This window comes from Lissotriton helveticus, chromosome 5_1, assembly GCF_964261635.1.
Source record: "Lissotriton helveticus chromosome 5_1, aLisHel1.1, whole genome shotgun sequence".
In the NCBI taxonomy this organism is placed as follows: domain Eukaryota; kingdom Metazoa; phylum Chordata; class Amphibia; order Caudata; family Salamandridae; genus Lissotriton; species Lissotriton helveticus.
The window spans coordinates 1441906123-1441928544 of NC_136065.1; positions in this window are offsets into that span (position 1 = coordinate 1441906123).

Genomic DNA, 22422 nt, shown 5'->3' on the forward strand with positions numbered 1-22422 from the left:
GTAAAGTTCGATCATTTCGTTTTTCACAATAGCTTGCATGTTGGAAATTCGTTTGTACCACGATATGCAATTTTGAGATATTTTTGAACACTGTGGTTAATGTTAGAAGCGTGTATATATTTCAACTTGATTTCACAAATAGATTGAACTATTTAAGTTGATGATTGTGAAAATTCGATGTAATAGCTAGAATGCTCATCAAATTCCTTGTTTCCATTTCAGACCCCCGAGGAAGGGTCAATCTCGACCCGAAATGCATTGGGTAGATGTTAGATGTTCAAGTCATTAATTGCTTGAAATCAATGGAGTAATTGAATTCACAATGAAAAATGAAAGAATAAGAATAAAAATGAAATGAAGCGAAATTTCAGAGAAAGTTTGGAAATTTTTGACATAAAAGGATGAAGACATAAGTATGAGACCATTGTGGTCATGATAACAGTGTGCACAGCTCCACATGCAAGTGGAATCTCCGCTTTCTCCATTCTTTTGATTTTCTAGAATATGGAAAGACCATCTGCCAATCACAAGGTCTGTCATCCATGATGTACGAATGTATTGTTATACCATTTGGAATGTACAATGTTATGAATAAAATCATGCACGGGATCTCTGCCCATATTCAGCCAAGAAACGGGCTGTCATATAATGCAACAGCTAGATACCGTTTTTCGATGATTTCAACTGTATCAATGTATGATTAGACATGTTGTTCTCCAATAAGATCAGGATACTAGCAACAAACATCTCTCAAACTAAAGAGGCATCTTTTCAGACGCCCCTTGTCCGTGCATCATCCTCTGACACGGTGCAACGGGACCCAGGCAGGTGATTGGTCCCGCCGTGCCGAGCCTCTGTAACTAGCATCCAGCGGCGGCACCGCGAGTCTCTGCAGATTAATCCAGGGAGTGCCTCGTACTGACGGCATAGAAAACGCCGATCAGGTAGGTTACTGTTCGCGAGCCCGGCTACCAGTTTTTAACCCTCTCAAAACTTCCATTCCAAACCGGCAATAACAATTCCCTCCCGGCTGCACAGATTTTTCTTTCCCCTTGATTTGCAATATCGCCAGACTCATGCTGTTGCTAATGTAATGAATTTCTAACAGTGGGCCCTACCACAGCGGTCATGGCTAGATGCACAGTAACCCTTTCTAACGCCACAAGACCATGTGAGCCCGTTTGCATCTAGCGGACTGCAACCTTTAATGGGGCTGGATTTATTCAGCACAAACCTACCGGCCATGATTTTATTTTCAACCCCTATGACTGTAACAGCCCATTTTTAAACATACCGTATTTCTTGGCAACATACTAACCCTCATTATACCTATCTTTTGACTCTTCAGAATGGTGCCTGGTGCGCACTGAAACTATGATCCACTGACTATAAACCGTAACAAGAAAATATATGCTCAACCACAGGAGCATTGCCCAAGTAAGTCTCCCGTTTTTGTCTACCATTTATTGTTATATGGCCGATGTGCCATTGCCTTCTATTGAGACTTTCCCTTATTATTATTTTTTCTGTAGAATTCTGAGGAGCCCACGCAGGCCCATGTAGTGACAGTTCAGATGCCGACCATTGCATTAATGTAGGTATTTCCTACTCACAGTCCATACTCTGAATACAGTCCACCACAAGCATTTAATGCGAGAATTTATATTTTAGGTTCTCTTCTTTGTCCTGATGAATACCCCAACATGAGGCAAGAATAACCCGTGGGGGTCGAAACGTAGACTACACCAACCTAGCAAAGCATAGGACCCAACTAAATGGATTTATCTAACCTATGTGCGATGTGATCTGGGAACATTTGTACTAGCTTGATTGTAAAAGCTTATTGATTTTAATGTGATGCCATTAATGTCACACCAACTTTACCCAGTCCCTCACAAACCCAACCACATCCTTTCCCTTCCTCACCGAGAACACTATTGATGTAATGATTTGACAATTACATTTATAAACCTTAAAGACAGAATTATTTCTGAGATGAAGAATTCACTAACTTACATGAATGCATAAATAAACGCAATTAGACCTTGAATACTGCAAGCTTTATTGTTCATTTTGTTTAGTAATAATTATTGACACAACATATGTGGTGAACGTCTGAATGAAATACAGAATATTTGTGAAAAATTGCGTAAACTCGGACCCCTCTTCTTGTACTTATTACAATGGTAGGCGGACAAAGTCTGCCTGCTATTGCAAGGGAGCCAGGGACCGACTGCCGAAGTTGCGGCAGTCCCGCCATTGGCATTAGGATGCACCCGCAACACTGGCGAGCGCATCCCGCATTTTTTTCATTACGGCGGGTGTGCTGCAAGCAGCACCCGCCACAATGTAAAAAATGCATGTGGTGCATTTCCATGCACAACGTGGCAGGCACTGCGCAGTGCCTGCCACCTTGTACATGCAAATGTAGGGGGTACCAAAGGTACCCCCCATGTGCACCCCCCACCTACCCAACTCCCTAGGGGCCTGCAAAAGGCCACCAATGCCGTCATGGAAAGGCACCTCTCCGCCAGCATCAAAATATGGGTGGCGGTGTTTTGCAGACACCGCCACCTTATTATGCCCCTTTTCCGCCCGGTCGACAAGTCGACTGGCGGAAAAGCAGCAGACAGTCTTTCCGTCCACTTCGGACACCCCAGCCATACTAATATGGCGAGGGTCATTCAGGCATAGATAGCGGGTGGATCGCCCACCCCCCGGGCCAGCTGTGGCTACCCCCGGCCCGGCGGGGCGATCCACCTACAATCATATTAGGCCCCTGTGTATATAATGTTTGTAATAGTGTTATATTATGCAAGAGGTGTATATTTTTTTGGGTGGGAATGTTTGTGTGTTTTTAACAGGTTTTGGTCAATAGAGGTAGCAGATACGAGAAGGTTGCATTATTTTTATTAAGGCAGTGTATATTAGTTAAAGTAACTAATAATTATTTAACACTTCCTTTTTTTCTGGGTTTTCATGGAGAGTTTCTTTTTTTAAATACTTTGGAACAGTTGTATTTTTACATTTTTGGGGGGTACTTTTTCATCCCATTTGGATTATGAGATACCTGGATTATTTTACAAGATTAATTATTGTGGGAGGGAAATGCTAAGAGTTATTTTTATTACTGTTTATATTTTCATACATTAAATGAATATGTATATATGTATATTTTTATTGTTTTAATAAAATATATTAGACAAATTAATTAATTTAGTGAAAATATAAACATTACTTTTATGCATTTTTATCATTTTTACAATGAAGTATTAAATATTTTCAAGTTTATTGATAATTAGTGGGCTATTAGCAATCATATTTAAGTATTTTAGGCCTCTTGGTATAGTCTGAATGGATGTTGTAAGTATTCAAACATGTTTTTTGTTTGTTTGGATAGTTTAGGTCTGATTTGTGTAACAGATTGCTCCATTCTTAGCTGTTGGTAGCTCTGTTCTTTTTGGAGGGAAAGTAGGGGTTTGTGTAGTGTAGGTGGACCTCGTCCTGTTGTTGCTTGGAAGGCATCATGGCAACCTTCAACAGCATTGTTTGCTTTTGCTTCTTGGTTTAATGTGCTATACATTCCACCTTGGCATTTGGTATGTGGGTTGCCTCCTATGCTCTGATCTATGAAGTCTTCCCACTCAGGTATCTTCAATAGTTAAGGAGGGGACTTAATTTTTGTTTGTGTTGCTGGTAGTAAGGGCTCTCTATTAATAGGTTATAATGTTTGGCAACGTCAGTTATTGGGACGTATGCCAATGCAATAATTATTTTTATTTGATATGGGAATCAGCTGTTTGTCACATATTCAACACTAAGGGTCTGATTGTGATGCGGTTAGGAAATCTACACGATCTAATCAGTTTGGAAATGATTCCTGACTGACTCAGATCGGAAGAGTCCGACTGACCAAATGCTTCCAGATACGATTTGGTTGGTCTCCCATTGACTTCCATGGGAGCCTATGTTCCTAACCACATCATAATCTGGCCCTTGGTCGGGCAGACACGTTCCCGATCCGATTTGGAAGGAGAAAATGCTGTTAGGAGGCCTTCCTAACCGGATTGTAATCAGGCCCTAGGTGGGAATGCTTTCCTAACCGCATTGTAATCGGGCCCTAAGTGTTGATTTCTGGAGTTGTGTCCATATATACTGATTGAAATGATAGTAGCAACCCTGAATTGATGTGTGTGGGTAGGGTTTCAGAATTGCATTATTCATTGCCTGTTCAAAAGCTACAATTATTTTCTGTGGAAAATTATTATTATTTTTTTTTTAAATGTTATTTAGTATTTCCATATATGGGAATTTTGTTTATTAGGTAGTAAGGCATAGATAAAAGGGATGTTGGTGTTTTGATATAGGGCATGTATAGTATATAATTGATAGAATGGTTTGGGACAAATTTTAATGGTCCCATCCATCATCCATGTTTCTGTCTGTTGTAGTTTAATTAAGTTATTTGCTGATCCAAACATAATTAATCTTTTTTCTTTATCTTTGTTGTCATAAAGAATAAAGGGTTCTTGGTTGTGAGTTATAGCTAGTTCATGGGGAATTTCTACCTCTTCAAATGTTTTTGAGACTGGTGTGGAGGTGCTTGTGACTTTTTTTATTCAAGCTATAATCCTTTTTAATGAATAAATAGAGGACATTTAGCCAGTAGCATGTTTGGGTACTTTGTGCAGCAATTCCTTAAGTATTTGAGTGGTAGGTGTCTGTGAGCTTGTGCTTGCTTCTTTAATGTTGTCTAGGGCATTCCTAACCTCTATTGCTGTAACATTTGGGGGGGTTATGCTCCCTTGTATCCAAAACAGTTGTTTTTCTAGTTGATGCCCTCCTATAACACCTATTCGAATAGTACATGCTACATTTCCAATCTACTTTAAGTGCACACACTTTGCTTTTCCTGGATATAGACATACCCCATGTAACTTACCAAAAATTCTCCTTTCTATGAAGTGATAAATTCAGCGCCTTATGTCATTGTGATGTTTTAAATGCTACATAAAATGTTTATAACAAATACTAAAATGAATTATTTACACATTTTCTACTTAATACATACGCATTGTTATTAACATACTTACAATGTCGAGTTTGAGCTTGTTTTCAATGTAGATGTCCTCTCTTTGTTAGTTGAATTCTGTTTTGTTGCTGATGTTACTGTTGGTAGAATGAAACATGTTTTAAAATATTTTGTTTAATTGTATATGGGGTGGGGTGGGGGTTTGGGTTGAAGTGTGAGATTTGTTGGTTGTTTTAGATAATTTAAAAAAATGTTTTGCTGAATACTTACTTTATTTGATTTAAGAAGGTTGTCTGTAATTGTTGATTTAGTTTGAGGATTATCTATAGAGGAGACATAAATTACAGAAAGATATATATCAATTATTTGTGCATGATAAATAGTAGTTCTTTAATAGTAGCATTACTAATATATTATAAATCATATTTTACTTACTTTTTGAAGTATGAGATATATTTTTCTTTCATGAAGTCCTTGCTTTTGGCAGAAATCCGGCAGAGTTTCGTCTTCTTTATGCCTTTGGTTTGGGGTGTAAAATAAGAATAATTTTTCATTCTTTATATAGTGTTTGATTAATTGTTTGGTTAACGCTATTGTTTTCTTTGAATATTGTGTGTATTTCATTGTTTTATCTTTATTGTTTTAATTGTTTTGGTAGTTGTTTTCCAAATATGGAAAACGCTAATTAAGAGACAGTTAATGTTTTTTTTAAAGAGGTTGATTGATTTAAAGTGTATAATATTATATTATATGTGATGTAAAGTACTGTGTTTTTATTATTTAAATATAAAATGTAAATAGGTATTAATAGTTTATTTATGATTTATTTTTGTATAATATGTGTTACTATGTTTATATGCAGTGTATGTTATTTAGTTAAATATATTTATGGTGTTAAGTTTTGTTTGTTTTATCTGTTTTTAATTTATCAATATTTTTAGAAAAATGATATTATTGCTGTCTATATTTTTGTGATTGATATTTTGGACATGTGGTATATTTTTAAACAATGTTCGATATTTTAAATGACAATATGTATGTGTTCAATAATAGTGTGATCGACGTTAATGTTTAATGATATTTGGGTGTTGATAAAAGTGTATTTTTTAAATTAAGTATAGGGTATCGATATTAGTGTAGTCAATACTTTTGTGTCCATAAAAATGTATTTCTATATTGTGTCTGTCGATATTATGTCTGTGATTCAGTTCTCATATTCAAATCCCTGCACAAACAGCAGGTTGCTAAGGGATTGGAATGTACAAGCATCTTGTAATTAGGGCCTAAGTCTGAATCAATTAGTGTTAATATTGAAAAACACGCTACCCACATTTCTAAATGCCTAACTCTTGGATGAAAGTACCAGCTAGGAAGGTGGCATCTAGGTCACACCTTTATGGTGTAAGCCACCAGCCATCCAGCCCAGCTTGCCTTACCAAATCCCAGTTGTTAGAAACTGTTTCAATATGTACTACTCGTCATGTGCACATTTGGAGTGGTTAGTGCATATTGGTGACGAAGGCCGGACTGGGATGCAAACCTACCCTGGCAAACACGTCTGATGGGAAGGGGGAGGTTGGATGTAATTGCCAGGACTGGAGCACTACTACTGCACTTTTCTTACAAGAGCACTATTTTCAGCACTACTGCAAAACTGGCCCTAGCAACAAAAATACCCCCCAACTGGTACAAAACCGGCCCCCGACCTTTCAGCCTACCGGGGAAATGCTGGGTGCCTGTTACGGCCAGTCCAGACCTGCTGGTGGCTTCTAATATCTAACTTCATTTACAGCACAATCACATAAATAAAGGCACTGTCCTCTGGCCTCAATGAAACCTGTCTCCATTAGGAGTGTGTTCTGCTCATTTCCCACTAGTCAAATCATTAATTAACAGTCTCTGAAGTGGTGAGAAGTTATTGCAGTTTGCTGGCGACGCTTCATTTCAGTACAAGGTTCACCTTAGGGGTTTATCCTGTCTATCGAAAATCATGCCTCAGGAGTGGTTATCCTCTATTCCTTTAGCTTTTCTCAATATCATTATGATTACTTTATACCAAGGCTGAGTGGTAGAGTTTTACATTTATGTTTTATTTCCCCCGCAGAGTCATTCAGTGGGAGGTTGATGAGGGACATCTCGTAAGCATTGGCACTTGTCCCGTCTGACAACCTTGTGGCTAGAGTTGTAGGAACTACAGTGTGATGTTATTTTATTTTACGTTATGTGTTGTATTTGTAGAGCGGTTTGGAAAGGAATGAGAAGATATTATGAAAACCCTAACATCAATAAGTCATTAAGACAGGTTTTCAGTTTCCTTATAAAGGCTGTAATAGAGGTCTGAGATTGAAGTTCAAGGAAAGTTTGTCACGATACATGGCAGCATTGCTGAAAAGGCCTTTTGTACATGTGAGAATATTTTTGGTCCTAACGATCTGCAAACACTGGTGCAGGGATTTAATAGACCACTATGGGACATAGAGATGTAATTTTGATGCCAAAAATGAGGATAACACAGGTGCCTAACCTAGGGTACATGCACAAAGTTTTTCAAATAGCTCAAGCGTATTGGTTGCTAAGATCCCTTCCCTTAATTCCAATCGTAAGGTACGCTGAAGCATTTTGGACTAGCTGAAGCTGTGTGATTATCTTGTCAGGATGTCTCAAACAGTTGTATGAAAGAACCTCCCATGCCATTACAAAGCAAACCTTAACAATGCGGTCATCACAACAACTGTGCCTTTACCATGCATAACTTTAAAACAAACATTGTTCTAAGGCATATGCCTTCACTTCAAAATAGCAAGTATTTAGCAGGCACGTATAAATATAAAGCTGGTCACCTGTAGGTAGTCATAGTTAGGACCGTGTTTCCATGGGACAAGTGTTTTTTGACTTGCCTATAACTTTGGTGCTGTTCAATGTATCTTCACAAACATTTTCAAAAAAGTGTCCTGCTAGTTCTAGCTCTACATGGAAATTTTCGGGGTGATTCATCAAGTCCCATGTTAATTCCCATAGGGATTTTGAATACACCTACAGCCCATCCTGCTGGACGGAATTACACCAAATTTGTCAGAAAGGTAGATCTTGGTCCAGAAAGAGCCCTTTTTGTTATTTGTTGCCAATCCATTCAGTAATTTTTTAGATATTCAAGGAAAAGCTCATTTGCATATTTAGAGGCAGGAAATCTTTGCTACTTCTTCACCATGATTTGCGATTTCATGCACCAACAAGAATGATTTGAGTGGCTGGGCTAAACCGGTGTAGAAAGTTGTTGCTGCCATTTTATATAATGAGACATGGGGTGTGAAAATGAATGATGAAAGAAATAGAAGGGGTCAGGGTAGAGGTATCCTGAGCCAATAGCTGGAATATAGGGGTCTTTACTGGCCTGCTGATGTGTATATAATATTGAAAAATATTTTTGTTCCCCGAGTGATATTAGGGAATGCACAGTGATGGTCACCGGGGCCTTCCAGTGTAACATCATGACAACTTAACAAATATCGCTGAATTAAAAAATAAAAATGTACAGACTCACTCAGACACTAATGCACTCACTCAGAGAACCACTCACATTCTCTTATGTCCACTCACAGTCCCACTCAGAAGATCATGCACCCACTCACATAACCACTGAGGTAATCATGCACCCACTCACAGACCCACCCAGACACTTATGCACACACTCACAGACTCATTCAGACACGTATGCACCCACTCACAGAGCCACTTAGACTCCCATGTACCCACTCATAAACCCACTCACACAACCACTCAGAGACCAACTGAGACACTTACATGCCCACTCACAGACCCACTGAGACAATCATACACCCACTCACGAACCTACTCAGATACTCATGCCTACACGCACAGACCCACTCAGATGTTTATGTACCTACTCACAGACCCACTCAGACACTCATGGACCCCCTCATAGACCCACTCAGATACTCACACATAAGCTCACAGACCCACTCAAACACTGATGCACCCACTCACAGACCCACTCAGACACTGATACACCAACTCACAGACCCAATCAGATACCCATGTACCCACTCAGCACTCACACACCACACAGACCAATTGAGACACTTACGTACCCACTAGCAGACCCACTGTGACAATCATGCACCCACTCACAGACCCACTCAGATACTTATAAACCCACTCACAGACCCACTCATATACTCATGTACCCACTCACAGACCCACTCACTCACACATCTCTCTTCCCTTCTGCCTAGCCCTTTCCGGTCCCTTGTGCTCCGTTCCTTGAGCATACCTGTTCAGTCTCTTAGCCTCCTTGTTTCTTTGCTGGCAGCGCCGGGACGCCCCTCTTCACTGAGGCAGCTGTGCGCTATATAAACTCAGGAACATAACATAACATAACATCCACTCACTGACCCACTCAACACTCATGCACCCATTCACAGACCTACTCAGACACTCACACACTTACTGACAGACCTACCCAGACACTTATGCACCCACTCACAGACCAACTCAGACACTCACTCATGTACCTACTCACAGACCCACTCAGACACTTATGCACCTACTTACAGACCCACTCATAGACCTACTCAGAGGCAAAAACACCTTCTCTCATACCTATTGAGACACTCACATACCCACTCACAGACCAATTCAGACACTGACACACCCACTCAGTCAGTGACACACCTAGTCACAGACCCACTTAGATACTCATTTTCCCACTCAGTCACCCGCTCAAACACTCACAAACCTACACAGATACCCACTCTGAGACTCACATGGCTATTCACACTTCCACTTAGACATTTATGCACCCACTCAAATGTTTTTTTTTCCACAAGTGATATTAATGAAGGTGCTGTGATGCGCAGAGGGGCCACCCCAGTATAACATCATGACAAATTAGCAAATATCACAGAATTTAAAAAATACATTCATAGACTCACTCGGACACCAATGCACTCACTCAGAGACCCACTCACATTCTCCTATGTCCACTCCCAATCACACTCAGAGAATCATGCACCTACTCACAGACCCATTCAGACACTTACTAACCCACTCACAGACCCACTCAGACACTGACACACTCTCTTACAGACCTACTCAGACACTCATCCACTCACTCACAGACCCACTAATACACCCATGCACCCAGTCATAGACCAACTGAAATACTCATATACTTACTCACAGACCCGCTGAGGCAATCATGTACCTACTCATGGACCCACTCAGACACTCATGCACCCACTCAGAGATCCACTCAGACACTCACACAACCACTCATAGACCAATTGAGATACTTAATTACCCACTCACAGACCCACGAGACAATCATGCACCCACTCATAGACCTACTCAGATACTCAGGCCCACACTCACAGACACACTCAAACACTGATGCACCAACTCACAGACCCACTCAGACAGACATGTACCTACTCACCGACCCACTCAGACACTCATACACCCATTCATTGACCAACTGAGACACTTAGGTACCCACTCACAGACTCATTGAGACGATCATGCACCCACCCATGGACTCACTCAGATACTCATGCCCACACTCACAGACCCACTCAGGGAATTTTGTACCCACTCACAGACCCACTCAGACACTCACACATCCAGTCACTGACCCACTCAGACACTCATGCACCCACTCAGACACTCATGCACTCATTCACAGACCTACACAGACACTGACACACCTACTCTTAGACCCATTCACACACATATGTACCCACTCACAGACCCACTCAGACACTTATGTACCCACTCACAGACCCACTCAGACACTCACACACCCACACATAGACCCGCTCAGAGACACAAACACCTACTCTCATACCCACTGAGACACTCACATACCCACTCATAGACCCACACAGACACTGACACACACTCTCAGTCACTGATACACCTACTCACACTCAGACACTCATTCACCCACTCCAACACCCACTCAAACATTCACAAACTTACAGATAACCACTCTGACACTCACACAGCCACTCACAGTTCCACTTAGACAGTTGTGCACCCACTCACAGACCCACTCAGATACTCATGCACCCACTCGCTTCCCCACTCAGAGACTCAAGCATTCATTGACAGACCCTCTCAGTCACTCATGAAACCACATTCAGGCCTACTCAGACACTCATGCACACCATCATATTTCCACTCAGACACTCATGCACCCACCCATAGACACACTCAGAGACACGAGCACATACTCACATACCCACTAAGACAAACATGCACATACTCATGCACCCACTCACAGAACCACTGAGGCACTCACAGACCCACACAGACACTAAAACATCCACTCAGACAATCATGTACCCACTCATGAACTCACACAGACACTCATGCACCCACTCACTGAGATACTCACAAACTTACTTATCCACTCAGACACTCATGTACCCACTGACAGACCCACTCAGACACTCATGCACCTACTCATAGACTCAATAAGTTACTTATGTACCCACTCACAGACTTCCTCAGACACTCATGCACCCACTCAGACATGCATGTACCCACTCACAGACTCAATCAATTACTTATGCACCCACTCACAGAACCACTCAGACACTCATGCACCCACTCATAGACCCATTCAGACACTGACACACTCTCTCATAGGCCCAATCAGAAACGTATGCACCCATTCACAGATTCAATCATGCACTTTCACACTGAGTGACTCAGAGACTCATGCATCCATTCACAAACCCATTCAGATACTGGCAGCCCATATAGTTGTGAGTTTAAAATGTGATGGTGTCTATTGAAGGCCTGCTTTTGTTTTGTGTATTCACAAAGTAAAAAAAAACGGAAAAAGATGTTTTAGAAGAAAATGAACAAGTGTTTGGGAAATAGGGTGGGTATGACAAAAGCCTTTGTGTTTATTGTCTGTTGATGATAACTACACAGAATACAGTATGCTGTGTTTCGAGTTGTTGAGGAACACCCCGTTGCCTTTCTATGTGAAAAGAACTTCAACACTTCTATAGATATCATTCATGTCAAAGTGTAAGATGTTGCTGTAGATAGAGCCCATGTTATGGTCTCTGAGGAATGCAGAAGCAGTATTATTGGCATGCTTCCTAGCTTTGACTATCTGTGGACAGAATTCGTTTGACCACTTCCATTTCTGTCTTTGGCTTTTGTTGAAGAATACTAAGGCAGTCTGGGGGAATAGCACCATTAACTGAGCAAAGCTATCTATTATTAGAATTCCCACTCCTACTCCAGTAAGTTTGAATAGGTCTTTACCATCAAAGTACACAATCATGTGGTCTGGATGTTGGCAATCCATAATGCTTCCAACCAACTGATCCCACTTTGACCCTCTCTGGCCAACCCAAATAATGTCCACATTAGCCAAACCAAGTCCCTGCAACTTGCAAGCCAAAAACTAAAAGCTATGTCCCACAATCCACATTCCAAACATTTTGAAGGCAAGGGGGACTAACACAGAGGAGGAGGTAATAGCTGAATGAGACAGTTCTCAAAATTAAAGGCAGTTAAAATAGAGGACAGGATCTAGTTTAAATAAAAGGACATATTTGATTGGATGTGTAAATATGCAGGTAGCTAATTTTAAGTAGTGATCTTTAGGCAAAAGTAAGTAGATCTGTGATTCGCTCTGGTAAAAAAACCAATGGAATGTTGGTTATATTTTAATTCAAACAGTCAACTACACCTGCTTTACTCAATTTTGAAGCTAGTATGCTTCTTCTAGAATGTGTTGCAAACTTTTGAACTACTGGTTGAAAAGAGTGTTTCAAAGGGGAATGTTATGAAAACACAGCTAAAGGAAATTTGGGGGAGGGTTTGAAACAGAGTGTAGTGAATTAGTCAAAGGGAACATGGTTTAGAATTATTATTAACTAAGGAGGGTTTATTTTCTTAGTCAAAACTACATTATAAAGTTTGTTGTATTTTTAAACTATTTAGGGCCTGATTCTGATGCGGTTAGGAAAGCATTCCCACCTAGGGCCTAATTCTGATGCGGTTAGGAGGGCCTCCTAATGGCATTTGCTCCTTCTAAATCAGATCGGAAATGTGTCTTCCCGACCGAGGGCCAAATTATGTTGCGGTTAGGAACATATGCTCCCAATGAAGTCAATGGCAGTCCAACCAAATTGTATCTGGAAGCATCTGGATGCATCATACTCCGTCGGTCGGACTCTCCCGATCCAAGTGGGTCGGAAACCATTTCCAAACCGATTCGGTTGGGAAGCTTTCCAACCCGCATCCGCATCGTGCCCTAAGTGTAGAATGCATAATACTTTCGTGATTTCATTGTCAAGTTACACAGCAGTCCGTGCTGAGGGTAGCAATACATTCCTGAGTTTTTTTCCCAAAAGAGTGCCATATTGGACTTCTTTACAGAAGTGCAGGAAAGGGTTAACAAACTCTTATGATTGAGAACTAAATAAAAATACAAATATGAAACTGACTTACTGATTTGCTAACTACTAAAGTATTGCAAAGTTGCAACAATTACCTTTAATGGTTGCGTTGTATGAGAGTGATATACCCTTCCTCTGCATAGTGTTTCCATTTTCTGTAAGAGTACAGTGTAAATTAAAGATACGCAATAATTTATGCACAGTGATTGGGTATTATGGGCCTAACATAGACGATCCAGAACCACTCCAAAAACTATACTCTCAACTCCTAACAGTGCAAGCTTCGATAATAATGGGGGGGAGGGGTTTAATATAAGTTTAGATCCAAAAAAGGACAGGTTCCCACCCAAATATGGTCCACACCTACCAAAAATGAGGGAGTGGGTGAACCTTTATATTAAAGATCCCAGGATCATGGATGTTTGGAGGATGAAAGCTAACAAACTCACCAAATTCACATTACAAAACAAGAGATTGAGACATGATCAAGAATCAACTACTTCTTAATAGACAGGGGCCTACTAAATTCAACACGAAAGGTAGAACACATATCAGCAGACTTATCATATCATTCTGCAGTGATCTTAAACCTTGACATAAAAAGTTCTGCATCGATTAACAGATGGACGGTAGAAAGGGGAATTCTTTTATATGAAAGCTGCATAGAAGCTCTGACAAATGATGCCAAGAAGTTCTTTATCAGAGGAAGAATATCTAGCCTTGCGGCATATAAAAACAAGTGTAGAAAAAGCAAGATCTGAGAACTAGAAGAGATAACATCCCTGGAGGTTGAGCTAAACAGAACCACTATCACCGAGCAAGCAAAAATCAGCATTGAGGAAGAAAGAACCATAAAAAAATGAAACTGGCAGACTTCCTTGAATCATTTTTTTAAATTTATTTTTTCTGATTTTTGAAAGTTTTTTTACCAAGAATTCCAAAACATATTACATTGCACATATTTCAAAATACACATTATTATACACACATAAAGAAGATCAAGTAAGATATAGCAGTATAAATAGGTTCAAATATATATACGTCCTTTCCTCAATTTCAATGACGGAAAACTTTCCCTAGGCTGCCCTAGTCTTCCATAGCTCAATGGGCCTCCATATCTTTTCACCCAATGTTCTTGCCCTTTTACCCTTCCTATCATATATAGCTTTCTCCATATTGTATGTAGATAGTAACCTTGCTATCCACATCTGAAATGTGGGAGGCATCCTATCAAGCCACGTTTTTGCTATACCAATCCTATATACTGCCATTGCCATAAATAGAAATTCAGTGGGCAGGCCATCCATTCCTACACTCACCCCAAGAATTATAAGTTCATCTGTCATTTTAATCTTAATCCCCAGGGATCGCTCCAGAAATTCCTCAATCGCCAATTTCACTGTATGCAATTGTGGGCATTGCGCAAACATATGTACAATGTCCGCATTGCTTGCATTGCAACGCGGGCAAGTTATTTCGATAGTCCCCCCCATTGTGCAATTCTAGCAGGGGTATGGTATAATGAATATATAGTTTTATAATGCTGTGCTTGTAATGTCGCTGAGCACAAAACTGTCCGGCCTAGATCTAAGGAAGCCTGTAAACCCTCAAGGGCCCACTTTTCCCAGCCATTTACTAGCATATTTGCCCCTGTCATCACCTTTTACTGCATAAAGTTCTGCGTATAGCTGTCTTATTGTGCACTGACTACTACGTTCTATATAATCCATTATCCTGCTCTGCCTAAATCCTTGTTTATTATGAAAATAACTCCTTACTTGCAGGTATTTAAAGAAATTACTTCCCGGTATCTCAAATTTACTTTGAATCTCTTGAAATTGTAAAGTCCCACCATCCGAGTCCATTATATCTCCTATTTTCTTAATCCCCTTATTGTCCCATTCTTTCATGACTGTGTCCCTAAAGATCTCCCCTGTGAGTGAGTGATGTGTATACAATCTCATATATCTATTGTGTCTGCCTATTCCCAGTTTTTTTGCAATAGCCTTCCATATTTTATATTCTGCTCTTAAGGTCTTAAACCTGGTATGTTTAAAGAATGTATAATCTACCGTATTTAGTAGTGCATTCTCCGCCTCCCTACCCACCAAAGCCTTGTAAACATTCACAAAACTGGGTCTGCCACCTCTTTGACTAACACTTCCCCCTCCAATCAGCCCTTGTGAATATTGTAATGCCGCCGCCCAATAGTAAAATCTAAAATCCGGTGCCCCCCATTCCCCCTTATCCCTAGTAAGTGTCATATAGCGGTAGGCTCTCCTTGTTTTTCCCTGCGCCCATATCAGTCTATTTAATATTACTTCTAATCTATTAAACCATATACAGTAAAAAAAAAGCGGTATAGCTCTAAAAAGACACAAACATTTTGGGAATGTAACCATTTTGATCACATTGATGCGACCCATCAGGGTCAGGTGTAAATTATTGATCCTTTCTGTGTTACGTTTTACTTTCCCTAACAAGGGCTCCATGTTTATCCCCACCAACCTCTCTAGATCCGCTGTGACCCTAATTCCCAGATATACCGCTTCTTGAACCACCCTGGTGTCCTGATAGATTGTAAACCTATTCTGCACTATCTGAGTCTTCCCCTTATTTATTAGATATCCTGATATCAGACCAAAGTTCCTTGCCTCTTCCTCTATTTCACCTATCGCTCTTCCAGGCTCCGGAGTTACAATGGCCACGTCGTTCGCATAAGCGAACAGTTTGTATTGTTCATCATGCAATCTGACAGGGGTGATATTACAATTACAAGCAAGTCTTTTTAACAAGGGATCCAGATATAGGGCAAACAACAAAGGCGACGCTGGGCATCCCTGCCTAGTCCCTCGCTTTATCTGGACTGCCTTTGTGTAGGATTTATTAATTCTTATTCTTGCTGTCGGCTGTTTGTATAGGGCCTGGATTGCTTTTATGTACCCCTTGCCTACCCCTGACCACTCTACGGCCTTCCATAGATAGTCCCAGGAGACCCTGTCAAAAGCCTTATCCGCGTCCAAAAAAATAGCCGCGACAGGGTCTCCTGCAACCTCCGCATATTACATCCAGTCTCCACAGTCTTAGCATGGCAGCGACCTTCTGCCTCTTCTCCCCATTGTTAAGGCCGCAAATATTCAGTGTAGCTATCCTAACCGCCATATCTTCTTATTGGACTTTTCTCTACTAATCATCACCTTATCCCTCTTTCTTCTGTGTATTTTGAATTTCTGTGCTGTATGACCCGTTTGTCCATCACCAACCCCTTCGTGCTGTCCCCTCCCCTTACCCCCCTCCCTCAGCTCTCCCCTCCCACTGGAATCCCTCCCCCCCTTCCACAGGCAAATAGGTCACACATGACCTATATGTGATTGCTATATGTTGTAGTGTCGCCTCCCTCTCCTTCCCTTTATTATCTTAGCTTTCTATCTGATTACCAACTTCCCATCAGTGTCCTGGCCCAATCACTTACTGTTATTCCTCCCCCTTTTCTGCTCAGTAATTTCTGCTACGTATTCCCCAGCCTTTATCTCTGAAAAAAACATCCTGGCATGACCTCCCACGATAACTTTCAGTTTTGCCAGGAACATTAAATATGCTTCAGCCCCCTGACTCTGAAAAGAGGTAATTAATTGCCTAAGCCGCCATCGCCTCTCCACGGTCACATGGCAAAAATCGGGCCTTGCGAACAAGGTTAGCCCTTCAAATGTTTTCTTAGAGTCTGGCCTGGTTTTCTCCATTACTTCCTGTCTCGCCAGAAAATTACCAAAGAAGACTAGCATGGCTCTTGGCAGGGTGTCTGAATTCCCGTCCTGTCTTTTTTTGATTGTTAAAGGAAACCTATGGGCCCTTTGAACTTCCAGCTCCCATTGCCATTGAGCTTCCGGAAAGGCCCCTTTTAGCAATTTGATGACATACCCTCTAGGATCCTGCCCTTCAACCCCTTCGTCTAGTCCAAGAAGTCTCACATTATTGCGCCTCTAGCGATTTTCAAAGTCCTCAACTTTCCATTGTAGATCTTCAACAGCTTTTGTCTGTTCCATTTTAAATGCTTGCCAGTCCGTTACTTCATCTTCAAGCCTGCCGGTTCCTTCTTCCACCACCTCCACTCTCTCCTCAACCTCTTCATACCTTTTATTTACTTTCCTGATTGTGGCTTGTATTTTTTTGTTATTGTGCCTGGATCTTCGGCTTTCCTCCATGGCTTCTGCCTGCATTTGCTTTAATGTCTTGAACAACAGATCCACTGTGGCGTGCTGTAAGGCTCCCTTGTTGTTCCCCCCTGCTGCACTTTCCCCCTGGGTGTCCTCCTGATAGACACTTGAGGTGGCAGAATAGTCCCAGAGCAACTTTTTATGAGAATTCCCAGGGGATCCTCCCCCTCCTCGTCTTGCTGCTGATTTCCGCCTTTTCTGTGTACTTTTTCCTTTGGAGTCTGTACTACCCTCTGAGACAGAATTTATATCGCTAGTATCCTTATCCTCGCCACTACTAACGGGAGTAGAGTCCGAGCCTTCATTGATCGAGAAGAACCTGTCTCCTTCTATCTCCCTTTGTTCTTTTTGTGACTCCAGGCTTGCCAGACTCCCCCACTTTGCAGTCTGTAATTGCGTGTTATCAGAACCCAATTCCACTTCTAGCTGTGTGAGAGCATTCAGCATCTGAGCATTATTTTGGCGTTCTACCCCCCGAGATGCCCCCTCGTACACCGTCTGTGTAAGGCTGCAGTCCAGTCTCTCCTGCTCATTACCGATTGCTACAGCCATTACCGCGGGATGCGAGTGATCCAAAGCCGCTCCCTCCTGTTGCCCAGCAACCGTGATGCTTGCGTCCTTGAGGACGTCTGATACCAGCACAGCATCCTGCAAAGGAGGGAGGTTTGCCGGGAGTCTGTTTGCCGTGACTGTTGGCCCCTTCGCATTGAATGACTCCGATAAGGTGGGTTGTCTGAGGACAGATTCTTTACCGTCTTTGCTGTTCCCTTTCCCACGGCACTTGAGCATTTCTCGCAAGTACCACGCTGTCTTTGTTCCTCCTGTGCGAGTCTTGAATCGACTCACTACGGGCTACCTCGGTCTGGGCCATCTTCTTTTCTTTCTCCATTTTCTCCATTTTCCGCAGCTGGGCTCTAGAAGCTGTGCTCACTGCCGGTGTCGATCTCTTAGCTGGTAGCACCTTAGGTATAGTACCAGTGTTGAGCGCGTTCCTCGGAGTCAGTGCCTTGTTCGAGCTGGCAGACGTGGGCTGTAGTTTCTCTTTGTCCTTCTCCTGTCTCATTCGTTGAGCCATCTTCACAGGGGATTTAATGCTATATAACTCCGCCAAGCAGTTCTTCAAAATCCTCAGCAAAGACAGAGCTCCACTCTGAATTTGCAGCTTAAGCCCGATGTTGATGTTAGTATTGGTATTTGGCCCCTTAAACAGCCGGTACATCAACCACATGCTGCCTCATACTGCCTCTGCATATACCAGGTCCAGAGAGGGAGTATAGTGCGACTTCACTCTACAACGCTATAGCGGCCATCTTGCCTCTTCAGCAAAAAAAAATACAATTTTTTTTAAAAAAAAAATAAAAAAAAAAATAAAAAAAAATAAAAAAATTAAAAAAAATGAATCAATTGTAAAAGATAAATGGGAAACATGCTAAATATCACATTACGAATATGGGGAAGGATGTGGGAAACTATTAGCGTGGAAACTGAAAACAGAGGCAATGCGTAATAAGAAAGAAAAGATACAGACAAAAGATCAACAGTATACCACAGAAGAGGAAGAAATTAGGAAGGAGTTTGTCAAATTCTTTACTGAACTGTACTCGGTGGACAAGGCACCCACGGAACATCAGGTACAATCAGTGGTGGAATAAATAACCCTCCCAAAGTTTTCTCAAAAACAAAGAAAAAAGATTAATCAAGGGATATCCAAAGAAGAGCTTCTAGAAACCTTAAAGAAATGTAAAGAAAGTAAGGCGGCAGGGCCGGATGCACTCCCAAATGAGTTGTATACACATCTGAGAGAGGTATTGGCTACCCCATGACAGAAGTACTAAATTAAATATTCGCAACACAGGAGACGCTCCTACCCTCTCGGAATGACGCAACTATTAGCCTTATACTCAAACCAGGGAAAGACCCCAGGAGAAGTGAGTCCTATAGGCCAATATCACTCCTAAATGCCGACTACAAGGTTTATACACACATTTTAGCAGAAAGACTCGGAAAGATTGCAGGCTCCGTAATTCACACAAATTGAAAAGGTTTGATTAGAGGAAGATACATACATGACCTGACACATGAACTCATCAGCACAATAGACCATGAAACCCCACTATAGATTTTAACCCTGGACGTCGCTAAAACATTCGACAGGGTAAGCTTGCCTTTTTTTAAATGCAACTCTGGCAAAATTAAACCTAGGGGAGACCTTCCAGAATGAAATTAAACAGATATACAAAGATCCGACAGCAAAGGTGCTAGTGAACAGAGGGTTGACAGACAACATAATGATAAAAAGAGGAACAAGACAGGGATTCCCACTATCCCCCTTATTATTCGACATGTACATCGAACCACTGGCAGAAATATTAAGAAAGGAGGAAAGAATTACACCATTTAAACATCATGGATGGGAGAAGAAGGTTGTACTCTTTGAGGATGATCTAATGGTATGTACGAGCAACTTAGAGGCCTCCGTCCCTAAAATAGACAAAATCCTAGAAGCATATGGAGCTGTATCAGGGTACCTAGCAAATCAAGCTAAAACAGAAATCCTACAGTGGAACAACAGCTATCAAGACCACAGAGTAAAATAAAAAATTAAATACTTGGGCATTGACCTCACAGTGGACATTAAGGAAATTGCAAGCCAAAATTTGGAAAGAATCTTTAAACAAGTAAGAGAGTTACTCAACATATGGGGGGTCTCCCGCTATCTTTTTTAGGAAGATCCAACATAATCAAAATGGCCATACTCCCTAAATTCACTTACTTGTTTAGCACCATTCCATTGGAATTTAACCACAACCAAATAAAAAAACTACAAGGAGAATCAAGCAGTTTTATCTGGGCTGCAAAAGGGGAAAGGATAGTCTGGAAAGAAATAAGGAGAAAAAAGGCACAAGGAGGGATTGCTAGCCCAGATATCTTTAACTATTGTAGAGCTTTCCAAATCAAAACATGAGGATACTTTTAAAGTATTATTATCTGTATCCCAACCATTTGAAAGCGGTAGTTAATAAGGAGGGAAGCCACTTCCTATACAAATATGGCCATCCTAAGTATTTTAAGAAAATAAAATTCAAGCTTAAAGGCAGCGGCAACACTCTGGCATCAAATGAGAAAGATACTCAAAATACCATACCACAGCAGATACGCCGCCATACCCCAGAATGCCTAAAAGACAGGCTGACAAATACCCTGAAGGAAAACAACATCACAAACATCACAAAGTGGGGTGAGCTAAAGACACAGAACTCCGTGGGAGGCACTGAGTGAAAAAACGAAGGGCACGTTCGCCGATTCAAGTACTACCAAATAAGCAGTTGGGTCAAGAACTTAAAAGACAGTGAAGAAGGAAGTGGGATAATTGAGGAAATACTGCAGGAAAAAAGATCACCAAAAAAGAAATAGCTTGCTGGTACTGGGCACTTATTGAAGAAGGGGAGCATCACTATGAAATTCCAAACAAGATTTGGGGAGAAGTACTGCTGGAGCTGAATAACCTAAATGAGTAGCAAGTATCTATGGCTACTTGTTGGAAAATTATGAAATGTGCACCATTGAGAAGGAACCACCTGTTCAATATCCACAGAGCATTATGGACCCCAGAAAGGCTATCAAAGATTAGAGACCAAGAGGATAGGAGCTGCACCAATTGTGGAGAGCTGGTTGCAATGATCTACACATGTTTCGGCAGTGCCCCCACCTTGAGGAATTCTGGGAAGAGACGGGTAAAACATTGTCTAGAGTATTAGGACAGCAGGTAGAGATGAGTATGAATTCGGTTATGTTTGGGAGAAGTCAGAATGTAGCCCAGGTAACTAAACTGAATAAAGACCAAGAACAAATCTTGTTCATACTGATATTACTAGCAAGAAGAGAGATCTGTATCAACTGGGGAAAAGGTACACCTTCAACACATAAAGAGTGTGTGGCGTCTGTACAAAGAATCAATAAGCTAGATAGAAGCTGGCAGAGGGGAAAGGCAAATACATTTTGGAATATCCGGGAAGACCTAAACTTACATTTTAACATTGGTGAAAGTATTGTATAGTCCAATGATTAAGCAATGCAATAGAACCATACAAGTGGAACTTTAAAGAGTAGTCAAAATGACTAGCTCAATCCAGAACTGAATTGCACCAGAAGTGGACAAAAAGGAGCTTAAGTGCAAAAGGGGAAGCAGATATTCTCCACGCATATGTTGCGTTTACACAGGAAAAGCCCCAAAAGGTCAAAATACAAAACAAACTGGGCTCCCAACACCTCCATTTCCAAATGATTGCTATATGAGGACAAAAGCAAGTAATAAAAAAAGAGAGTACAGTTTAACTGATAACCTCAAAAAGAAATTACTGACCAACCAACTCAATTAACAGGTATGTGAATTAGAATTTGTGATTGAAAAGATATGTGTGTACATGTGGTTGATGAAAGTGTGTAAGATATATACAAAAGTATTGGAGGTGCATGTGGGGATTTGTGAGTGGGTGTGAGAGTGTTTTTGTGGGTTTATGAATGAGTATGTTAGTGTCTCTGTGGGTGTATGAGTGAGTCTGTGAGTGTCTCTCTGGGTCTGAGAGTAGGTATGTGAGTAATCTTTTAAACATGTGTTGGGCCAGTTAGTCATATAGTTTTATACTTACTTACACGACCAGTGACAAACCCAGAGAGGGACAGATACACTTATTTATATTTGTACTGCAGTATCTATACTCTAAATCAGTCT